Source organism: Macaca mulatta, chromosome 2, assembly GCF_049350105.2.
Source record: "Macaca mulatta isolate MMU2019108-1 chromosome 2, T2T-MMU8v2.0, whole genome shotgun sequence".
Taxonomy (NCBI): Eukaryota; Metazoa; Chordata; class Mammalia; order Primates; family Cercopithecidae; genus Macaca; species Macaca mulatta.
In genome coordinates, this window is record NC_133407.1 from 134,971,194 (window position 1) to 134,990,818 (window position 19,625).

General features: G+C 40.5%; 1 protein-coding gene across 1 annotated transcript in view; it reads right to left on the minus strand.

Annotated features, from left to right (window-relative positions):
• Window positions 1-19,326, minus strand: part of FOXP1 (forkhead box P1) — a gene marked incomplete at its 5' end in the record, with an annotated part of 536,826 nt that extends 517,500 nt beyond the window's left edge. Inside the window, 1 exon segment of the mRNA NM_001266321.1 lies at window positions 19,193-19,326.
• Between the last annotated feature and the right edge of the window lie 299 nt (window positions 19,327-19,625).

The window sequence follows — 19,625 nt, forward strand, 5'->3', positions numbered from 1 at the left end:
AAAAGAAGAATAGAGTGCAACCATTCCAGAATAAATGTGATCAAGAGAAAAAAGCAAGAAGGTTTTGGAAGAAAGATAAATTATGACTATCACCTAGGTATTTCTAGACAGATTTCTGACCCTCATCTCCAAATTCCGAGTACCCTAGTTCAGGGGTCCCCAATCCCCGGGCCACAGACTGGTGTGTGTGGCCCATTAGGAGGCAGGCTGCACAGCAGGAGGTGAGCGTCAGGCAAGCCAGTGAAGCTTCATCTGTGTTTATAGCTGCTCCCCATGGCTCACATCACCACCTGAGCTCCACCTCCTGTCACATAAGCAGTGGCATTGGATTCTCATAGAAGCCCAAACCCTACTGTGAACTGCACATGTGAGGGATCAAGGTTGTGCACTCCTTATGAGAATCTAATGCCTGATGATCTGTCACTGACTCCCATGAATCCCAGATGCAACCATCTAGTTGCAGGAAAACAAGCTCTGGGCTCCCACTGATTCTATATTATGGTGAGTTGTATAATTATTTCATTATATATTGCAATGTAATAATAATGGAAATAAAGTACACAATAAATGTAATATGCTTGAATCATCCTGAAACCATCCCCTCCTCTGGTCCATGGAAAAACCGTCTCCCATGATTCTGGTCCCTAGTACCAACAAGGCTGGAGAACCACTGCTGTAGTTTACAGTCCCTGCCCACTGAAGCCTTTGTCGTGGTGTTTCCCATCTCTGTTATGCACACTGCCATCCGCTGTGTCAGGCACGCTCAAGTCTGAAGTCATGATTTTCTCTTCTCCATCCTATGGCTCCCACCTGCAGGCAGCCCTCACATCCTCTCAGCTTTCACTACAACTCCTATTCCATCTCTCCTTCCCCCAACTTCTATTTCCAACATCATCCCCCTAACCCAAGACCCTTCCTCTCTCCTGGATGCTATCCCTATGCCATCCTACAATTTCCTATTATGTGCAAGGAACACCCAGGCATTTTTATTAAGCAGGCTAAGATGCTCAAACTCCACGATTAAAATGCCCAGTGGAAGTAGCCACTATAATTTTTTAAGAAGTAACAATTAGCACAGAAAATAAGTTTGGTCTCAAATATTCCTACCAAAATATACCTTCATGGCAATCAGGAGAAGGAAGAGGGTGGTAAATGTCAATTCATGAGAAAGGAAGGGTCTGGAGGCACAAATCAAAGGTGACCTAAGTAGGCGGGAAGTGTCACTGTAAACGTTGAAAATCTTGCATTATACACCAGCATAAATTTGGCCGTTTAAAATGTAAAAATGGGCCAGGTGCAGTGGCTCATGCCTGTAATCCCAGCACTTTGGGAGGCTGAGGTGTGCGGATCACTCGAGGTCAGGAGTTCAAGACCAGCCTGGCCAACACGGTGAAACCCCATCTCTACTAAAAATGCAAAAATTAGCTGGTGTGCTGTTGCGCACCTATAATCCCAGCTACTCAGGAGGCTGAGGTAGGAGAATCACTTAAACCTGGGAGGCGGAGGTTGCAGTGAGCTGAGATCACGCCACTGCACTCTAGCCTGGGAGAAAGAATGAGCCTCCCTCTCAAAAAATAAAAATAAAATGTAAAAATGATGTATTTTCCTACTAAACTCTTCAAGGAAAAAAACCACCTCTTCATGGAGATCCACCAGAATAAATTATTCTATGGTTTGGGGATACCTGTACCATGTCAATGGGGTGCTAATGGTATACACATTCTGGTATGGAATGCACAAGTCTACATGACAAAGTAGAACACAACCTCAAGAAAGCAGATTATCCGATAGCATTTAAAGTGAAACATCACTAGTGTGTTAAGTGACTCTTCAACTAGATATGTCAGTAAGTCGTCCACATAATGGAAATTACTGAAAGTGGTTTTCTCCCAATCAGGTTATAATCCATGGGGGAATCTTTATGAATGTGCTGTGTTTATAGTGGATGAAAGGAATTAATTTAGAAAGAAATCTGTCTCATGTTCTCTTTTTTTAAATATGAATTCGTCAAGTTTTTTTTTTTTTTGAGCAATGATTAAACCAATCTAGTTTGAGCCACAATTTGGTTAACTATTTTCCTTCTGTTGGCTATTTCTTCTGGTTTCCTTTTGTTCTTTTCTTTCTTTCATTTGATGGTGGAGGGAGAGGTGGTGTGCAGTTACACATCAGTTAGGTCTATGACTGCCATTTCATTGCAGAATGAGTCCTTGGGTTATGGGTAAAATTTCACGCCATTTTGTTATTGCAATGGCGCAATCTCAGCTCACTACAACCTCCGCCTCCCAGGTTCAAGCGATTCTCCTGCCTCAGCCTCCCGAGTAGCTGGGATTACAGTCACCCGCCATCACGCCTGGCTAATTTTTTTTTTTTTTGTATTTTTGTAGAGGCGGGGTTTCACCATGTTGGCCAGGTTGGTCTCAAACTCCTGAACTCAAGTGATCTGCCCGCCTTGGCCTTCCAAAGTGCTGGGATTACAGGTGTGAGCCACTGCACCTGGACACATTGATGGGTTTTTTAAATGTGTTTGTTCTTAAATTATGTTTCCTGTCCTTTGGTCTTATTCGCAGTTTAATAATAACTGATTAGGTCTATGACATTCCCCAGGAACCTTAAGCTTTAATAATCTGTTTCATTAAGAACTCACTCATCTGAAGGAAATTTATTGACACTTATCTCATTCTTCCTCTTGCTCTTGGTAAGAGACACCTTTGGTTTTCAAAGACAAATGAGAAAAGATCTTTATGTATCACCAGAGCCTTGAGCTAGTGTTGCAGATACAGCTTTCTCCCTCCCTGGCTGGTTTCCACCATCTTTCTTTCTCTAGCAACGGGTGCACAATGAGGTGTGACACAGCGCCCCCCAGAAGATCCACCAAAAACAGCACACAATTCTGCAGGCCTCCCAACCACCTAACAAGTAGAAAAGTTCAAGGTGCTGGAAGTGTCCCAGTCTAGGCAGATCCTAAAATTCTGAACATTTAAATCCTTTCGCATTTCCATAGAATTCTTTCATCTCCATGTAGGGCTCTAATGAGCCCCAGAAACTGTAAAACTCTCAAAATCAAATGCAACTGAAGCATCATAAAATGAAAAGTCTACGTTGCCATGACTTAACTCATTATTCTCATTTCCTTAATAAAATATATTTTAAAATAGCTCTCTATGATTTATAGCAAAATGCAAAATTATAAAATTTTTGATTCAAATAATTACATAGGTAAGCTCGACAAAAGCAACTCTGAACTGTACAAAACCATACAACATAAAGTTAGCAAACATTTCTAACCCTTGGTTTCTGTTTTTCTTATGATGTTGAGCCTTGCATTCATAATGCTAGATTGAATATTAGTGCTACATCCAACTAATGTAACCATGACACTACAAAATACACACAAGCAATGCACATGACCGAAATCCTGTCAGATTATTCAAGTGACAATGGAAAAGAATATTACAAGGTTAATTTCTAATATTGAAGATTTGTATGCATACATAAAGTACCAACTGAAATAGATCTTCAGAATGAAATTTCCTAAAATGATTAAAGTAAAATGTGAAACCTCACAGTTTATACAAGACAAGAAACATTTGGCTGCAAATCGTTTTATAATTTTGCTAATTAAAAATTATCCCATTTTCACTTTGGATTCATTATAACAGAAACAGGAATAACCTTGCCATGCCAGAAACACAAGCAAATGGTTAAAGTTCTACTCTCAAAAAAAATCTTTAAAAGTTGGCAAAACATTCATTAGGCTACAAATCAAAACCCGTCTGTCCTTGACATCTCTTTAATGTCTTCCAGATTCCACATCTTCTTTTTTAATCACTCGCTGAATCACTCAAAAATTAAAATATGTTAAAATACCACCCATCTTGGACCTCTAGAAAAGTCCTCTGATAGAATACAACCTTCAGCCCCCTACATGAGCCATGGATCCGTAATACTACCGTCCGATTTATGTATATTCATTATATTTCACAACGAGAAAAAAATATTCCCAGAATCATGCCTTCATCAATAAATCTGCTACATGTGAAGAATGTAAATAAATACTAAAAAGGGGCCCCCATGAACTCTCTCTTGTGAAGTTTGCCAAGTAGAAATGGGTACCACTATGAGTAAAAATAAAAATCATTTTCAAGCCTCCAAGGTGTTACTAACAAAATATGCTTAAAAAAAGAAGAATGAGAGTGGCAAGGAGGTTGACTGATGAACAAGTATTTCTCCGCAAAGCTAATGAAGGCAATGTTTACAGCCTGCACTTATTTATTTATGCTTCTCTTCCCTGAGCCCTCCATGCGCCATGGGAGTCAGTATGCATTAATGGCACTGAAAACCAGAGAACCTTCCAACTGCAAGTTACAGTAGTCGCTGTGTCAGTGGAAACAATGAATCACAGACATTCAACCTGGGATGAGTTGTGGCAGCACCTTACATGTGTCACCAATGTGTCGTGTGACATGGCTGTTGCCATGGTGAGGCACCATGTTCAGGAAATGTGTTAAGTCTCATAGAAGGCACCCAGCCATCCCTCAAGATACCCATGCCCAGTAACATTGTGATTGGCTTCTTCTCTGAGAATCTTGTTGAAAGGAAGGGGGTGGGAAAGTCACTTGGAGAAAGCTGAAAGAAAATGAAGTACACCATCCCCAGTGTTGTGTGTGTGGGCTCTGGCACATTGAGAATAGCAGGATCTTTAACTCAAAATTAGCTTGAATAGTTTCAATGAAATAAAAGCAGACTATCCCAAAAGGGGGAGGGGGTAATTTTAACATCACTGGCACAATTTATATGCATTAAAACAAAGGATAGGGCTGGGCGTGGGGGCTCACACCTGTAATCCCAGCACCTTGGGAGTCCGAGGCGGGTGGATCACCTGAGGTCAGGAGTTCAAGACGAGCCTGACCAACATGTTGAAACTCTGTCTCTACTAAAAATACACAAATTAGCCGGGCGTGGTGGCAGACGCCTATAATCCCAGCTACTCAGGAGGCTGAGGCGGTAGAATCACTTGAACCCAGGAGGTGGAGGTTGCAATGAGCTGAGATCACGCCATTGTGCTCCAGCCTGGGCAACAAGAGTGAAACATTGTCTCCAAAAAAACAAAAGAAAAAGAAAGAAAGAAAAAGGATAAAGCAAAAGAGACCATAAACCACATCATTTCTTGGGTAGACAGAACAGAAAAATTATAAGGATTAAGGACATGTGAACAACTAATCTTGGTTATGTTTACCAAAAAATCCTCCTCTTGAGCTTTTCTAACTCAAGTCTCCAACTTTACCCTACCACTGCTTTCATCATCTGGAAAGAGAAATAAAAACAGGAACAGGCCGGGCGTGGTGGCTCACGCCTGTCATCCCAGCACTTTGGAAGGATTAGGCAGGCAGATCCAGGAGGTCAGGAGTTTGAGACCAGCCTGACCAACATGCTGAAACCCTGTCTCTACTAAAAATACAAAAATCAGCTGGTGTGGTGCCGCGCACCTGTAATCCCAGCTACTCAGGAGGCTAACGCAGAAGAATTGCTTGAACCCGGGAGGCAGAAGTCACAGTAAGAGAAGATCGCACCACTGAACTCTAGCCTGGGCGACAAAGCGAGACTGTCTCAAACAAACAAACAAAAAACAAGAAACCCCAAAACAAAAGAGGAACGGACTCATGATCATGAGGCTTAAATGATCTACTGCAAGCAAAGGCTTGAGCCGAGTGTCTGGCACATAGTATGCAGCTACTGCAGGCACTAGAACTGGAGTTACCACCTTTACTTCCACATAGTTACCTGGCTTGAAATGAGGAAAAGCCTATTCCAGCATACTAAAGTTTCAAGAGACGATTTGTAATTCTTTATGTGCCAGCTTCTTAGACTTAGAATTTAGGGAAGTAGGTTAAGAACAGTCACAACGTTTCGTTTCCAAATGATGGAGATAGTTTTGTCAAAAAGAAGTACCCTTAAGTGAATTATATATAAATGTGGACACATCAATAAAATATATCTCTATGACTATGGGTGCTGTGGGAAACAATCCAGATGGTCACAGGGCACTCAAAATTGAAGCAAAAGAGGAACAGCTGAAGGAGCAAGAGACTCTTAACCTGGAGCAAGCTCAAGAAGATCTGCTAATTCTCCTCAAGTCTTTCATAGGTTGTCATGTAGAAGAGATGGGTTTTGTAGAATCCCAAGGTACCAAACCAGAGTGGGAAGCCCTTGCATGGTAGATTTGAGTCCAGTGTAAGAAAGAACTTCCTAGCCCTAACAGCTGGCCACACATATAATGGTCCTTCCCAAGGACAGAAATTTACCATCTCTCAGGTTGTTCAAATGCAGTGTGGAAGTTCATGTAGTGGTAATCAGGCCTCAAAGACTGAAGCACAAGGTATAAGGAGGGCAGGCACTATGCTTCATTCTTTTTTTGAACACAGAATGTGTAAGTCTTTGAATGTGTATGACGCATACCACTACAATATATTGATAGATACACACACACATATACACAAAAAAGTTCACATCCTAGAGAAATGAGGGCAAATTTGCTGTAATGATCACAAACCAAACATTTTATTTAGGGCAACCTTAGGGGCTAACAGCTGGCTGTAATTTATAAAAATTTACTATGTGCTCTTTTCTAATGATTTATGTGCATTAACTCATTTAAATCCCACAATCACCTATGAGTTAGGTACTATTGTTTTAAAGGTGAGGAAACTGAGGCACAGAGACATGTGCCCTACCCAAGATTATACTGTTAGTAGGTGGCAGAACCAGGATTCAAATCCAAATTGTCTGGCCAACATCCTGTGTGCACATCACCACATGTAGATGTTGATTACATATCAAAGGTTCTACATCTTAACTTGGATCCTGGAATACGTTTATTTTTCACTTAACAAAAAAGATAATTTACAAAGCTTTCAGCACAAGTCTACCTTTGTTGTCTCCTCTCTCCCACTTCCTACCTTTTATATTACAATGGACATTTATGTGAAATCACGATATCTGCATCTTAGGCAGTCATCTTTTCTGAATGTTTATTTTTCCAACCCCAAAAACAATATTTTGGTTCATAAATTCTGCCTTGGTGACAATCAGAAACTTTTTCTCTTTCATATTCGAGTCAGTTTTATCATGATACTTGATAAAAGAAATATTCCTCTAGATTATTCTTACCTTTCTTGAGAAACATCCATTTCATTTCGACTTCTTAGTGGGGCTTCCACCATCCCTTATTCTTTTTTTTTTTTTGAGACGGAGTCTCTCACTCTGTCACCCAGGCTGGAGTGCAGTGGCCAGATCTCAGCTCACTGCAAGCTCCGCCTCCCAGGTTTACACCATTCTCCTGCCTCAGCCTCCCGAGTAGCTGGGACTACAGGCGCCCACCACCTCGCCCGGCTAGTTTTTTGTATTTTTTAGTAGAGACGGGGTTTCACCGCGTTAGCCAGGATGGTCTTGATCTCCTGACCTCGTGATCCGCCCGTCTCGGCCTCCCAAAGTGCTGGGATTACAGGCTTGAGCCACCGCGCCCGGCCCACCATCCCTTATTCTAAAGGCACCTTGAGAATAACGCCCACAAACCTTCTTCGCACACTTTCTCTCACTCGATGCTATTTTCTACCTAGGCCTTCGTTTCATGAAAATGCCCCACTCCACAAATTCACTCTTCCCCATGTTTCCCCTGCCCTGACTTCCTCCACCTGTTTATGACACAACAGATTAAAATCTCCAGCAAACAGAGGAGGGAGGATTTGAAGCATCTTCTATCCAGAGTGTTCACATGCACATGTGATCATTCTTGTCCTCCAGAGATTTATTTAGACTCAATCAGCTGACACGCATATGTCGCCTGCTCTCTACTCTTCCCTCATGATAAATTAAGGAACATTTAGAAGAAAAGTTCCTACTTCTAACCCTTCCATACCACCTCTAAGCGCTTTGCTGCACCAAGGTACCACTTGCACAATAATCTTTATAGTTTTCTTTAAGCTTATCAAATTTTTATTAACGTTACAATAAGCAATATCATCTGAGAAGCCAGACTTGAAGTGCTGAGTCTATTTTTTGCTACAAATTTAATACATAACACATATTAAAAATAATACATAACCTTTTTTTTTTTTGAGACATTGTGAGTCTTGCTCAGTCACCCAGGCTGGAGTGCAATGGCGCGGTCTCAGCTCACTGAAACCTCTGCCTCCTGGGTTCAAGCAATTCTCCTGCCTCAGCAGTAACGGGGATTACAGTTAGGGTAACTGGGATTACCAAGTAACTGGGATTACAGGTGTGCGCCACCACGCCCAGCGAATTTTTTATTTTTAGTAGAGATGGGGTTTCACCATGTTGGCCAGGCTGGTCTCGAACTCCTGACCTCAGGTGATCCACCCACCTTGGCCTCCCAAAGTGCTGGGATTACAGGCATCTGACACCACACCTGGCCTAATCATACATAACTTAATTTTTTTTTTTAATGTTCATTTCTATCTTGCGGAAAATTCATCTTAAATTCCTCCACTAGTGAGATATACAACACATTTTAATAACACTGGTTAGGAAGAGACTATAGTTCTTATGTCAGTTTTTTTTTTTTTTAGACCAACATCTGGCTCTGTCACCCAGGCTTGATGGAGTGCAGTGGCATGATCTCACCTCATGGCAAACTCCACCTCCAGGATTGAAACGATCCCCCTACCTCAGCCTCCCAAGTAGCTGGCACTACAGGTACAAGTCACCACATCCGGCAAATTTTTTCTTTTTTATCTTTTGTAGAGATGGGGTCTCCCTATGTTGCCCAGGCTGATCTCGACCTCCTGAGCTCAAGCAATCCATCCATCTGGTCTCCCAAAGTGCTGGGATTACAGGTGTGAGCCACCATGCCCAGCCTTATGTCACTTTTCAAAGTCTACTTTTCTTCTTTGACTTGTCTTCCCTTTTTCATTTCACTCTTCACCTTGAACCTCACTTTTACATCAAGATATATTTTTGTCTTTTATTAAGTAAAGGAAGGGCCTCACTAAATTGTACTCTAAATCAATAAATAATTATGCAGAACAGCCTGTCTCAAGATAAGCATTAAATAAAAACTGATGACATTATTATTTCATCAGAAACCGAAGAGCAAGTGAGCAAGCAGAAACACCAGAGAGCGGGAACAAAGGGCTGATCCTCGCCACTGCTTCCCAATCTTCTTCCAGACTGGGGCTTGGCAAACTATAGGCGCATGGGCCACATCCAATCTGCCACCAGTGAGCTAAGAATAGTTTTTACTCTTAAAGGACTGGGGGAAAATGAAAATCCTACTACTACTTAGTGACACATGAAAATTATGTGAAATTCCAATTTCAGTGTCTGTAAATAAATTGTACTGGAACACAGCCACACCCCTTCATTTACACACCATCCATGGCTGCTTAGAAGGGACAAAGGTAAATAGCTGCAACAGACCAGGTGGCTTGCAAAGCCTAAAATGTTTACTATCCGGCTCCTTACAGAAAAGATTCGCTGATCCCTGTTATAGGCAGAAATTAGACTGAGCCTCCCACCATCACACATATACACAAACTTTTTTTTAACTATAAAAGTTTTCCTAAAAACACAGTAGTAAAAAAAATAAAATAAAATAAAAATTTAAAAACAGAACGGAAGGAACCTACCCCCACATTAGGACCACCATTAAAAGCTCATTTTTTGTAACCGGGGCACAGACTAGAAGCACAGACACCCACTGATTGGCCTCATTTTCCACCAGCCTGAGTTTTGGTTCCCCTAATATCTCATGCAATTCTGCAGAATATTAACCATCCTAAGTGTAAACTATCCTGATACCTTTTTAAAGCAGCAACATTATTAACAATTAAAAAGCTGCCGCCACACATACACAATAACTTTCTTATATTTTAATATGCATATCCATAGTCTGATTATAACAGCGTGGAGAGATTGACAGGAAATGACTGAGTGTAATGGCTCCAAAGGAGACACTACATTGATCAGTAAATAATACACGTTCCTTGAAACTGTCTAACTGCATATTTACACTTGTCAACTCTCATACACTTCGATGACAGAATTCTTTTTCAAACATCTAAGTAAAAACTCTAATACTTATTTTTAAAATGCTTTTAATAATTACAAAAAGCACACTTCTAGGATACGTAAGGTTTAAATTTTACCCACCAAATAGTGCCACCTGGAGCATTCATTGCTACATCCTCAATATTCTCAATTTTATCAGGAAATGGGCAAATGTCTCAAAAAGGTGCCAATACAGTTGCAAGCAGCATATATCTAACATTTGCAAGGTGTCAAGCACTGTATTAAGGACTTTTCACAGCCAATAGTGTGGATGACACCACTGTCCCCATTTGGCAGAAGAGAAAACTGAGGCTTAGAAGGAGATGTGACATGGCCAGGGTTACGGTATTATTGAGTCCTGGGGCCAGGACCTATGGCTATCCACTCAACTTCAGAGATGACACTCTCTCCCTAACCAGTCTAAGGGCTTGTGTCTCAGTGTGGACCTGGAAGTCTGTATGTAATGCGCCTCCCAGGCAGTGCTGAGATGAAACTCTGAAAAACAAAAAACGTGGAAGTAAAGAAGAAAATCTCACAGGCCCTAAATTCAGGTCTCCTCTACAGCCCTCCAAACACTGCCCACAGGAAGATTAGAGATAAAAATCTGTAACACATGTATTATAGCCCTTGGCATGTCACACATGCTTAATTATGACAACTACCATCATTTTATAAGTTAGTTGGGGAGTGCTGGTATGTCAGGTTAAAGACATTGTATCTGTATTGTCCAGTAAATTACTCCAGGACAAAATGGGCTGATGAGGTCAGCATCTCCTTGCCCTAAGAACCCATATCAATTAAATTACACTGGCAGCTGAGGGCCAGCAGGGGTTGGGTAGAGGACAGGGGTGCAGAGGCCTGGTTCTATCCTGCCTGTGATTGGTTTATCAACCACTAGACTAGATAGTGAGCTAGATAAGCTTCTCATCTCCCCAACACCCCTTTTATACAACAAAAGTGGTCAAAAATATTTAAAAGTAGAGAAAATTGTATAACAAACCCCCTTATATCCATCATTTAGATTCTAGATTTATTAAGCTTCTGCCCCAACATTTTTTCTTATTTTCTGAAGATTCATAAAGGAACTTGCAACTGACATGTCATTTCACTCTTAGATAATTCAATATGCAATTTTTTAAAATAGGGAGAATAAAGTTCCCTTAATAATAACTGAGGCTGGAAGCGATGGCTCACGCCTGTAATCCCAGCACTTTGGGAGGCCAAGACGGGTGGATCACCTGAGGTCAGGAGTTCAAGACCAGCCTGGCCAACATGGTGAAACCCAGTCTGTACTAAAAATACAAAAATTAGCCAGGTGTGGTGGCGTGCACCTTTAATCCCAGCTACTAGGGAGGCTGAGGCAGGAGAATCACTTGAACCTGGGAGGCAGAGGTTGCAGTGAGCCAAGATCATACCACACACCACTCCACTCCAGCTTGGGCAACAGAGAGACTCCATCAAAAAAATAAAATAAAAAGAACCACAGAAAGAATGCAGTGTTGAATCCAGTGACATGACTCTGGGGAGATTTTTCAACTGAGGAAAAAGTCAGGAGGTGAGGAATATTTTGGAGAAAATTTTTGGAAGAAGCCATTCCCTTTTACATTCCTGGCTCTATAAAAATATTGCAGATGAAACTGCTGTTTTAAATAAGTCAGATTCCATCTCTTTCACAAAGACAAGTATAAACTACAAAATCTTCTCTGCCTAAATCAAAAAGACCTTAAAGAACCACAGAATCTATTCAAAGATGAGGAAGCAGCATGTCCTCAGGGTTAAGACAAAGGCTTTGAAATTGGCCCAACTTGGAATAAAACCCTCTTCTCACTCTTGCTATGCGATTCTGAGGAGTTCACTTATGCACTAACCTTCTGTCTTCTCAACATTAAAACCAGAATAATATCTAGAACACAGAGATGCTGTTAAGGTTCAATAAGATAACCAAGGTGATACTTGAAGCAACATAGGAAAAGTAAGTGCCTAATGAATAGCTCTCTAATTATTTGTTATAAATATTACTAAAATCTCATCGAATACAGAAGGGATAAAAAGATTTTATCTCATGAGCCTATTCCAATCAATTGGTTGGTGCTACATAGAATATCTGTAGGGAAAAATCCAAAAGCCACCATCAGAACAGGCCTGCTGTTGTGGGGGCCTGCTGATTTTGTCATCCTTAATCAAAGTCAACCGTATCATCCTATTATTACAGGCCAAAAGGGTAACAATTCACGTGTTCACCACAATCACTTTCCCGAACTCTGCTTTTCATGACCAAAAGAAATAATAATATGCAACACATTGAAATAAAATTAAAATGTACATTAGCTAAATGATAGCTTAAATGTACTAATTGCTTATTTTTCTTGAAGACAGAATAAAATGATGGCAATTCGCAACAGGCAGCTCAGCAGCCTGCATATAAACTGAATGGAAATTTCCTTCTCTTCGCTTCTGTGCATTACTTGAACCAACTTAACAGAAAACAGAATATTTTCAAAAACAACATGCAATGGAGTTTAAGTTCCTAGAATTTTACATCACGGAAGATATCATTTGAAATGTAATAGCTAAATGCCTTCCTCCTGGGTACAGCTTGCTTTGGTGTACTGATAAAAACTAAGATTAATATGCAAAAGGAAAATGTAAGAAACTTGCCCTGCACCGGTCAGCACCCAGCACATATGTGCCTCTCCCTATGAGAAAGCAACTGCACCCGGAGAGTGAAAGTCTGGGTTTGGCTCTTACATCACCACTTCCTTGCTATGTTAGAGCCTCAGTTGATACATAAGTAAAGAGAGAGCAACACAGACTCATTCTTTTCTTTTCCAAAGTCACAGAAGTTGGAAAAAAAAAAAAACAAACCCACTACAAAACTATAATATTTCACAGACATAACACAAAAACCAGTTGAAGGGTAGAAAATAAACTACCTAACAAGTCAATGTGGTGCACACATATTGCCTAGGCTGGTCTCACACTCCTGGCCTCAAGCAATCCTCCCGCCTTGGCTTCCCAAAGTGTTGGGATTACGGGCATGAGCCACAGTACCCAGCCCAGATTCTTTCATTAATATGTGAAATATGGACTGCTTAAAAACTGTCTGCCAGATATTAGGGTAAGTATTCGGTATACAAAGACAAACTGCAAAGATCAGTCAAAAGCCCCGGCCTTATACCTTATACACTGCATTGGCCGTACTCACGTAAATGGTGACTCTGTAAGCTTGCCTACAATAATTTAGGTGGAATAATTCTGAGGCCACCTCCACACTCGGTAAAGAACAGAATATGATCAGTTCAATGATGTCTGCCAGGGCACGGGATGGGCACAGAAAAGGGGAACTATAAAATCGAAAGTGTGTCAAGAATGTTTGCCACTTCTAATTTAGCCAAAAGGTTTGATGTTTTGTGTAGGTATCATGTGAACAAAAGTCTGCCCAATACATTAGAAGTTTATGGTGAATTTGTATGTCCAGAAAAATGTGTGTATAATCCCATAAGGGGCTTAGAGAGGAATGGAAAATACCTGCAATATAAATGCAGATTACCTTTATTAAGAAGTTGGATCACAGTCTCATTCCTAGACTAATTTCCTATATCATAAAACCTATATTCAATTTTATAAATAGCATACACCAAGAATCATAAATTCAGTTAATGCAGAAATTTAACAGATTTTTTTTTAATAAAAGTGAGAAAAGGCTGTTTTAGAGCAAATATCTGAGAGGACAGAAAGGGTTCTTTCTTTGAAGATATGTTTTTCCCTCTGACTCTACCTCCTTAGGGACCTAACCAGAGAAGAAATAAATTTCACAGCTAATATATATGAAGTAACATGTTTAACATTATCCAATGAATTTACATCTATCTACACCATATAAATTTATCTCACATAAACTGTCACCTCCAACAGAATTCATTAAAACAATGTTATAGCTTCTGAATTAAATGCAATCTTCTAATTGGAATTTAATCTTAAAATAGGGGTTGGGGGTTTTATTTTTTAATTGACAAATGGAATAATTCATTAGTTTGTCTTACAGTTCTGTCTGAAGAACTTAAAAGTAAATTTGAACAGGGATGGGCTGGCTACTGCTGTGTGGTACTAGGGAACTGGGGTGGGGGTTTGGAGGTTCTTTCATCATCTGCTGAACACCTCCTGCTGCTTATGGGCAGGAAGGGATGGACACTGTCTCACCATCCTGAATTACTGCATTACTAATATATTCCATTACCTCCAAGTAAATGTCATGTTAATTTCTCATCTTCATCAAGCCAGACAATGGTTTCCACCTTGGCCCCTAGACAGTTAGCTATGTGGAAAATATTTAGCCAATTACATTACTTGTATTGGGTTAGGAACTGGAGAGAAAGGCAAAATAAACGCATCGAAAATACTTCACAGATAAAATGTAAGTTGACACTGTCTTCGCATGCGGGAGCCTGAGTGATACAATCTGATAGGCAGCTGCCAGCACTCATAACTGCTTATTAAATCTAGACTGTCTTTATGGTGTGAGTGAAGATCTGTATTTTTACCAATATTAGGTTCATTGTGTTATGAAAGAGACCAAAATACTTAAGATCATTCGCTCCAGCTTATAAAACATATTATGTAGTTTATTAAATTGTTAAAATTACTTTTCAAAGTCAAAATTCCAGAGACTGGAAGTTTAAGTACAACATAGTGGGCTGGCCCTCTGACAGGCTGCAGCACACAGCAGACCAGAAAGGAACCCTGTCGGCTGGCTCTCCTGGCCCAAGGTACCTGCCAGCTGCACATACCTTCTGGAAGCTGTGCCACCACTGCCCCACCCCAAAACCGGTCACAGAAAGTCCATATTCTCGAGTTTTATTTTCAAAAGAAAGGAACTCCTAGCCAAAAAGTAGCCCTTCACCAAGTCTTCGGTGAGAAGGATGCATCTGCCCATGTTTTCATCTCTTCCTAGTAAGTCAAAAGGTAGCAATTTGACCATGAGAGAGATCAAAAGAGGAAGGCTGGGCAAATAAGGGAAAACAATTGTGAGCAAATCACACACAATGTTGCATGACATTTATATCCTTTCACCAGATTACAAGCAAGGGAAAACTTATTGGTAGAGACGATGTAATGACAGAGCAGAGTCGGACGAACAAACTGACACATTTGCCATCTCTAGTCAGCCCTTCTCAAAACAACTCTATGCAAATACAAATTGCTACGATCACATTTATTAATAACACTGCGGCTAACTGCCGATTAAATATGCAGCAGGCATTGCCAGTCTTCACTCTGGAAGTCCCGTGATGTGCATCCTATAGGTACCAGTGTCAACTAAAGCTTCACACCAGGAAACAGGAGGCAACTCTGACTCCTTCCTGGTGAACGGTGGCATTAAAGAACCACAGCACAAAGAGAGATGCGAAGTGCTCAGCCCTTCTTTCACTGTCTCCAGCCTCTAAGTCAATTTATTATGCAAGCATGGTTATCGCCAGCATCAATTGAGTACATTACCCATCTTCTGACCTTAAAAAATTGGCCATAATGATCTATTTGTGGAAACCTTTTATTTCATGGTTTCATTTCCTTGTGTTTGAGTGAGGCAATTTATTGTTCTGGTTGCCTACCTCTGTGACTCTGACCCTGGTCTACCAGGAGGACACTAACCATGAAACACTTCACTCAGAATTAGAGTTTATTTCAAGCCTAAAGACTCCAAATTATCAGCTGCAACAATTAATTGGTGCTCCTTTGGTTATTCAATAAACTGTAAAGTTCTAAAAGGCACAGGACTGTGAATAAATGTTTGACAATGGAATGACTATCAGATGCCTAATGCATGGAAGGCCAGACACTGCAGCACAGAGGGAGACAGTGAGTCTTCTGAGCAAGCCTTGGAAACGCACTTTGAGAAAAAAATGGGGCCAGGCACGGTGCCTCACACCTGTAATCCCAGCACTTTGGAAGGCTGAGGCGGATGGATCACCTGAGGTCAGGAGTTCGAGACTGGCCTGGCCAACATAATTAAACCCTGTCTCTACTAAAAAATAAAAAAATTAGCTTGGTGTGGTGGTGGGCACCTGCAATCCCAGCTACTCAGGAGGCTGAGGGAGGAGAATCGCTTGCAGTGAGCTGAGATTGTGTCATTGCACTCCAGCCTGGGTGACAAGAACAAAGCTCTGTCTTAAAAAAAAAAAAAAAAAAAAAAGGGGAAGGAGAATGGAAAATCAGAACATGTGGTCCAGCTCATAGGATACCTCTACCTTCTACTAAAAAATACAGAGAAGGGAAGTTTTTTTAAGCCTGACAAATACTAAGAATTTCCTTATTTAGAAAAAACCTAGTATTCCACTAGGCCTAAAAGTGCATTTTTTCAAAACAGATATCATTTTCATTATAGTTCTTCAGATGGATTTTTCAAATAATGGGCCAAACCCAATTGAAATTAATGAATAAAATGAGCCTCGTCTTCAACAAATCCATTCATGTGGTTTTGTTCAATTTCATACATCAATTTTATAACAGTGAGATTGAGTCAGACTCTCTCAATACCAAAGACAGAGATGACATGTAACCAAAAACCTGAGTTTGTTGTTATTTCAATACCTTCAGAATTCTAACAACTTTGATGAATTCTCATGTGTATATGAAACAGACCAAGGCTTTGTTCTCAACTCTACCTGAATTCCTAAAGGTACGACTTTTCTTTATTATTATTATTATTATTATTATTATTATTATTTTGACACTGAGCCTCACTTTGTCATTGAGGCTGGAGTGCAGTGGCACGATCTCCACTCACTGCAACCTCCACCTCCTGGGTTCAAGGAATTCTCCTGTCTCAGCCTCTCAAGTAGCTGGGATGACAGGCACCCGCCACCACACTCAAGTAATTTTTGTATTTTTAGGAGAGACAAGGTTGCACCATATTGGTCAGGCTGGTCTTGAACTCCTGACCTGAGGTGATCTACCCGCCACAGCCTCCCAAAGTGCTGTGGTGACAGGCATGAGCAACCGCACCTGGCCAAGATACAAATTTTCTTAGCACGTGCCGCCTGTTCACTAATCTACAGACCATCCACAAAAGTCTATCATACATGCATAGCAATGGAAAACCTCAGGAGTTCACAGGTGAGGGAACCAAACAACTTGCCCAAGGCCACCCAGTAAAAAGATCAAAGATCACCAACAACTCTAAAATTTCATGACTCCATTAACCATTTCTTTTCATTGTGGACACCCTTGCCTGTGTGTTACTGTTTACTATTTGCCTTATTTCTTGCCACTGACAGAAGTAATACTGTAGGGAAGATAAGAGACTGGATTTTTTTCTCTCTCTCTCTAGCTCCAGCAGAACCAGTACAAGTTATCAGTTAACAAACTGACAGGAAGTGCCTTTTTGAGCCAATAGCTCTTTGAAAATCATCTGGTCGCTAACATTTGAGCCAGTTGCTTCACCATGAACACAGTTTCTCTGGACAATAAAACTAACGTATTTTTTAATGTATAAAATGGGAAGGATTTGTCAAAATGACCTCTAGCTATAAAATCTTTGCAAATCTGGCCCAAATAATTGAAAGCATAACAATGTGTTAGACACATCATTAGAGGAGGTTCACAAAGCTAAATGGGCAGGATGTCTTAATCTTTGTAACTGAAATAAGCTAGAAAGAACCACTGAATCATGACCAAATAGCTATGGTCCAGTCCAGACCAACCCCGGGGACTTAGCTATCCCACCTAGACTCATGGACTTAAGCTGTCCCATTTGTAAACTGAGGTGTTTAAATAGATAATTTCTAGGGCCTCAATAACACTGATAGAATAGGATCCTCTAACCTAAATGCTTTGTTTTAGATATAGAAAATCAGGCCTGGCGTGGTGGCTTACACCTGTAATCCGAGCATTTTGGGAGGCTAAGACAGGCGGATCACCTGAGGTCAGGAGTTTGAGACCAGCCTGGCCAATGTGGTGAAACCCTGTCTCTACTAAAAATACAAAAATCAGCCAGGCACGGTGACGGGCGCCTATAATCCCAGCTACTCAGGAGGCTGAGGCAGAAGAATTGCTTGAACCTGGGGAGGCGGAGGTTGCAGTGAGCCGAGATTGCGCCACTGCACTCCAGCCTGGACAACAATAGCAAAACTCCGTCTCAAAAAAAAAAAAAAAAGAAAAAAAATCAAAGAAGAGAGAGACTAATTTGCCCCATGCCAGGTTACTATTAAGCCTCCCAACTCCCAATACAGTGCCCCTTCTGCTTCACTACCCTTCTCTCCATTATTTACAATTTGCTTGCAATATTACTACACTAAGACAGAAAAAGATGAGTTTATGCCAATGGGTCTTACCATTAAATGCTATTCAATACAAACCCTGAAATGATATGGTTCTCCATAAAACTGACTTCATTCAATGACAAGGCTACCACAAATGATGTCAGAGTTGTCACCCGAAATGCCTGGCCTCAACCAATCATTGTCTCTGGTAACAACAAGTCACAGTGTTCATTACTACAGGGGAGTCATTGATTGATGAGGAACAGGATAGATGGAAAACACACCGAGAAAAATATCATCATGTCCCTTCTAACCTCCCCCTAAAAAGGCAGTGAATAACCTAATAAGGTTTCTATACAATAGAAAAAAAATCCCAGAAGTCTTTCAAAAAATATTTGAAAATCCCAAGTTTCCAATCCTTCGGCTTTCTCAAAAGTCCTGATCATACAAAAAGTTTGGGATGGGACTCTCTCAAGGAACAAATTAGACTCAAATTTTCCCTAAAACTCAAGATGAAAAAATTATTGTCTTATTTCATGGTGGCTCATGTTATCACCAAGTTGTAATGAGACCAAAAAAGCAATTACTCATTCAATGTTGCACATGACCCAAAACTGACATAGTCCACTCTTCAGAATATGATTAAAACAAAGAAGCAAGCACAGAAAGTTCTCCTATGTCCTATTATGCCTTTTATAAATCCTCAGATCACTGTAGGAATTATCTGAAAAGATTACACCAGAAAACAATGACAGAGTTTGTCCTTTCTTTCAAGATGAGAAGCTCTCATCCTGGGTGGGCAACTGTCTTGAAGGATTTTTTGTCTTGTGAATTTTCAGATGAATAATCACAAACATTCATTCACTCACCCTTTTGGCTAGCAGGCATCACATCCATCCGTTCATGGCTGACAGCAAATCAGAGAAGGGATCGAAGCCCTCACCATTGCCGAAATGTTTTGTTCGGAAACTGGAATTGTCAACAAAAGCTTCTGGGACACTGCAACACAAAAATATTTTTTTACACATAACTAAGATGTAACTTCTAAAACCACCACTTCCTTACACTTGAAAACAGCAAGACATAGATTCTTGAGGTAGGGGAAAACACCGTTCAAGCCAGGGTATGTCAATACATCAAGTGTGATGCTGTCAAATATGAACCGGAAATACTGTTTTGAAAGATACATTTACTAATCACTTCAACACATACACCGAAAAGTTGTTATTTATTATGGGCTTTGTACCAAGTATTTTAAATATTTTAGCATATGAAAATACCACTTCCCATTATCAAGTGTTC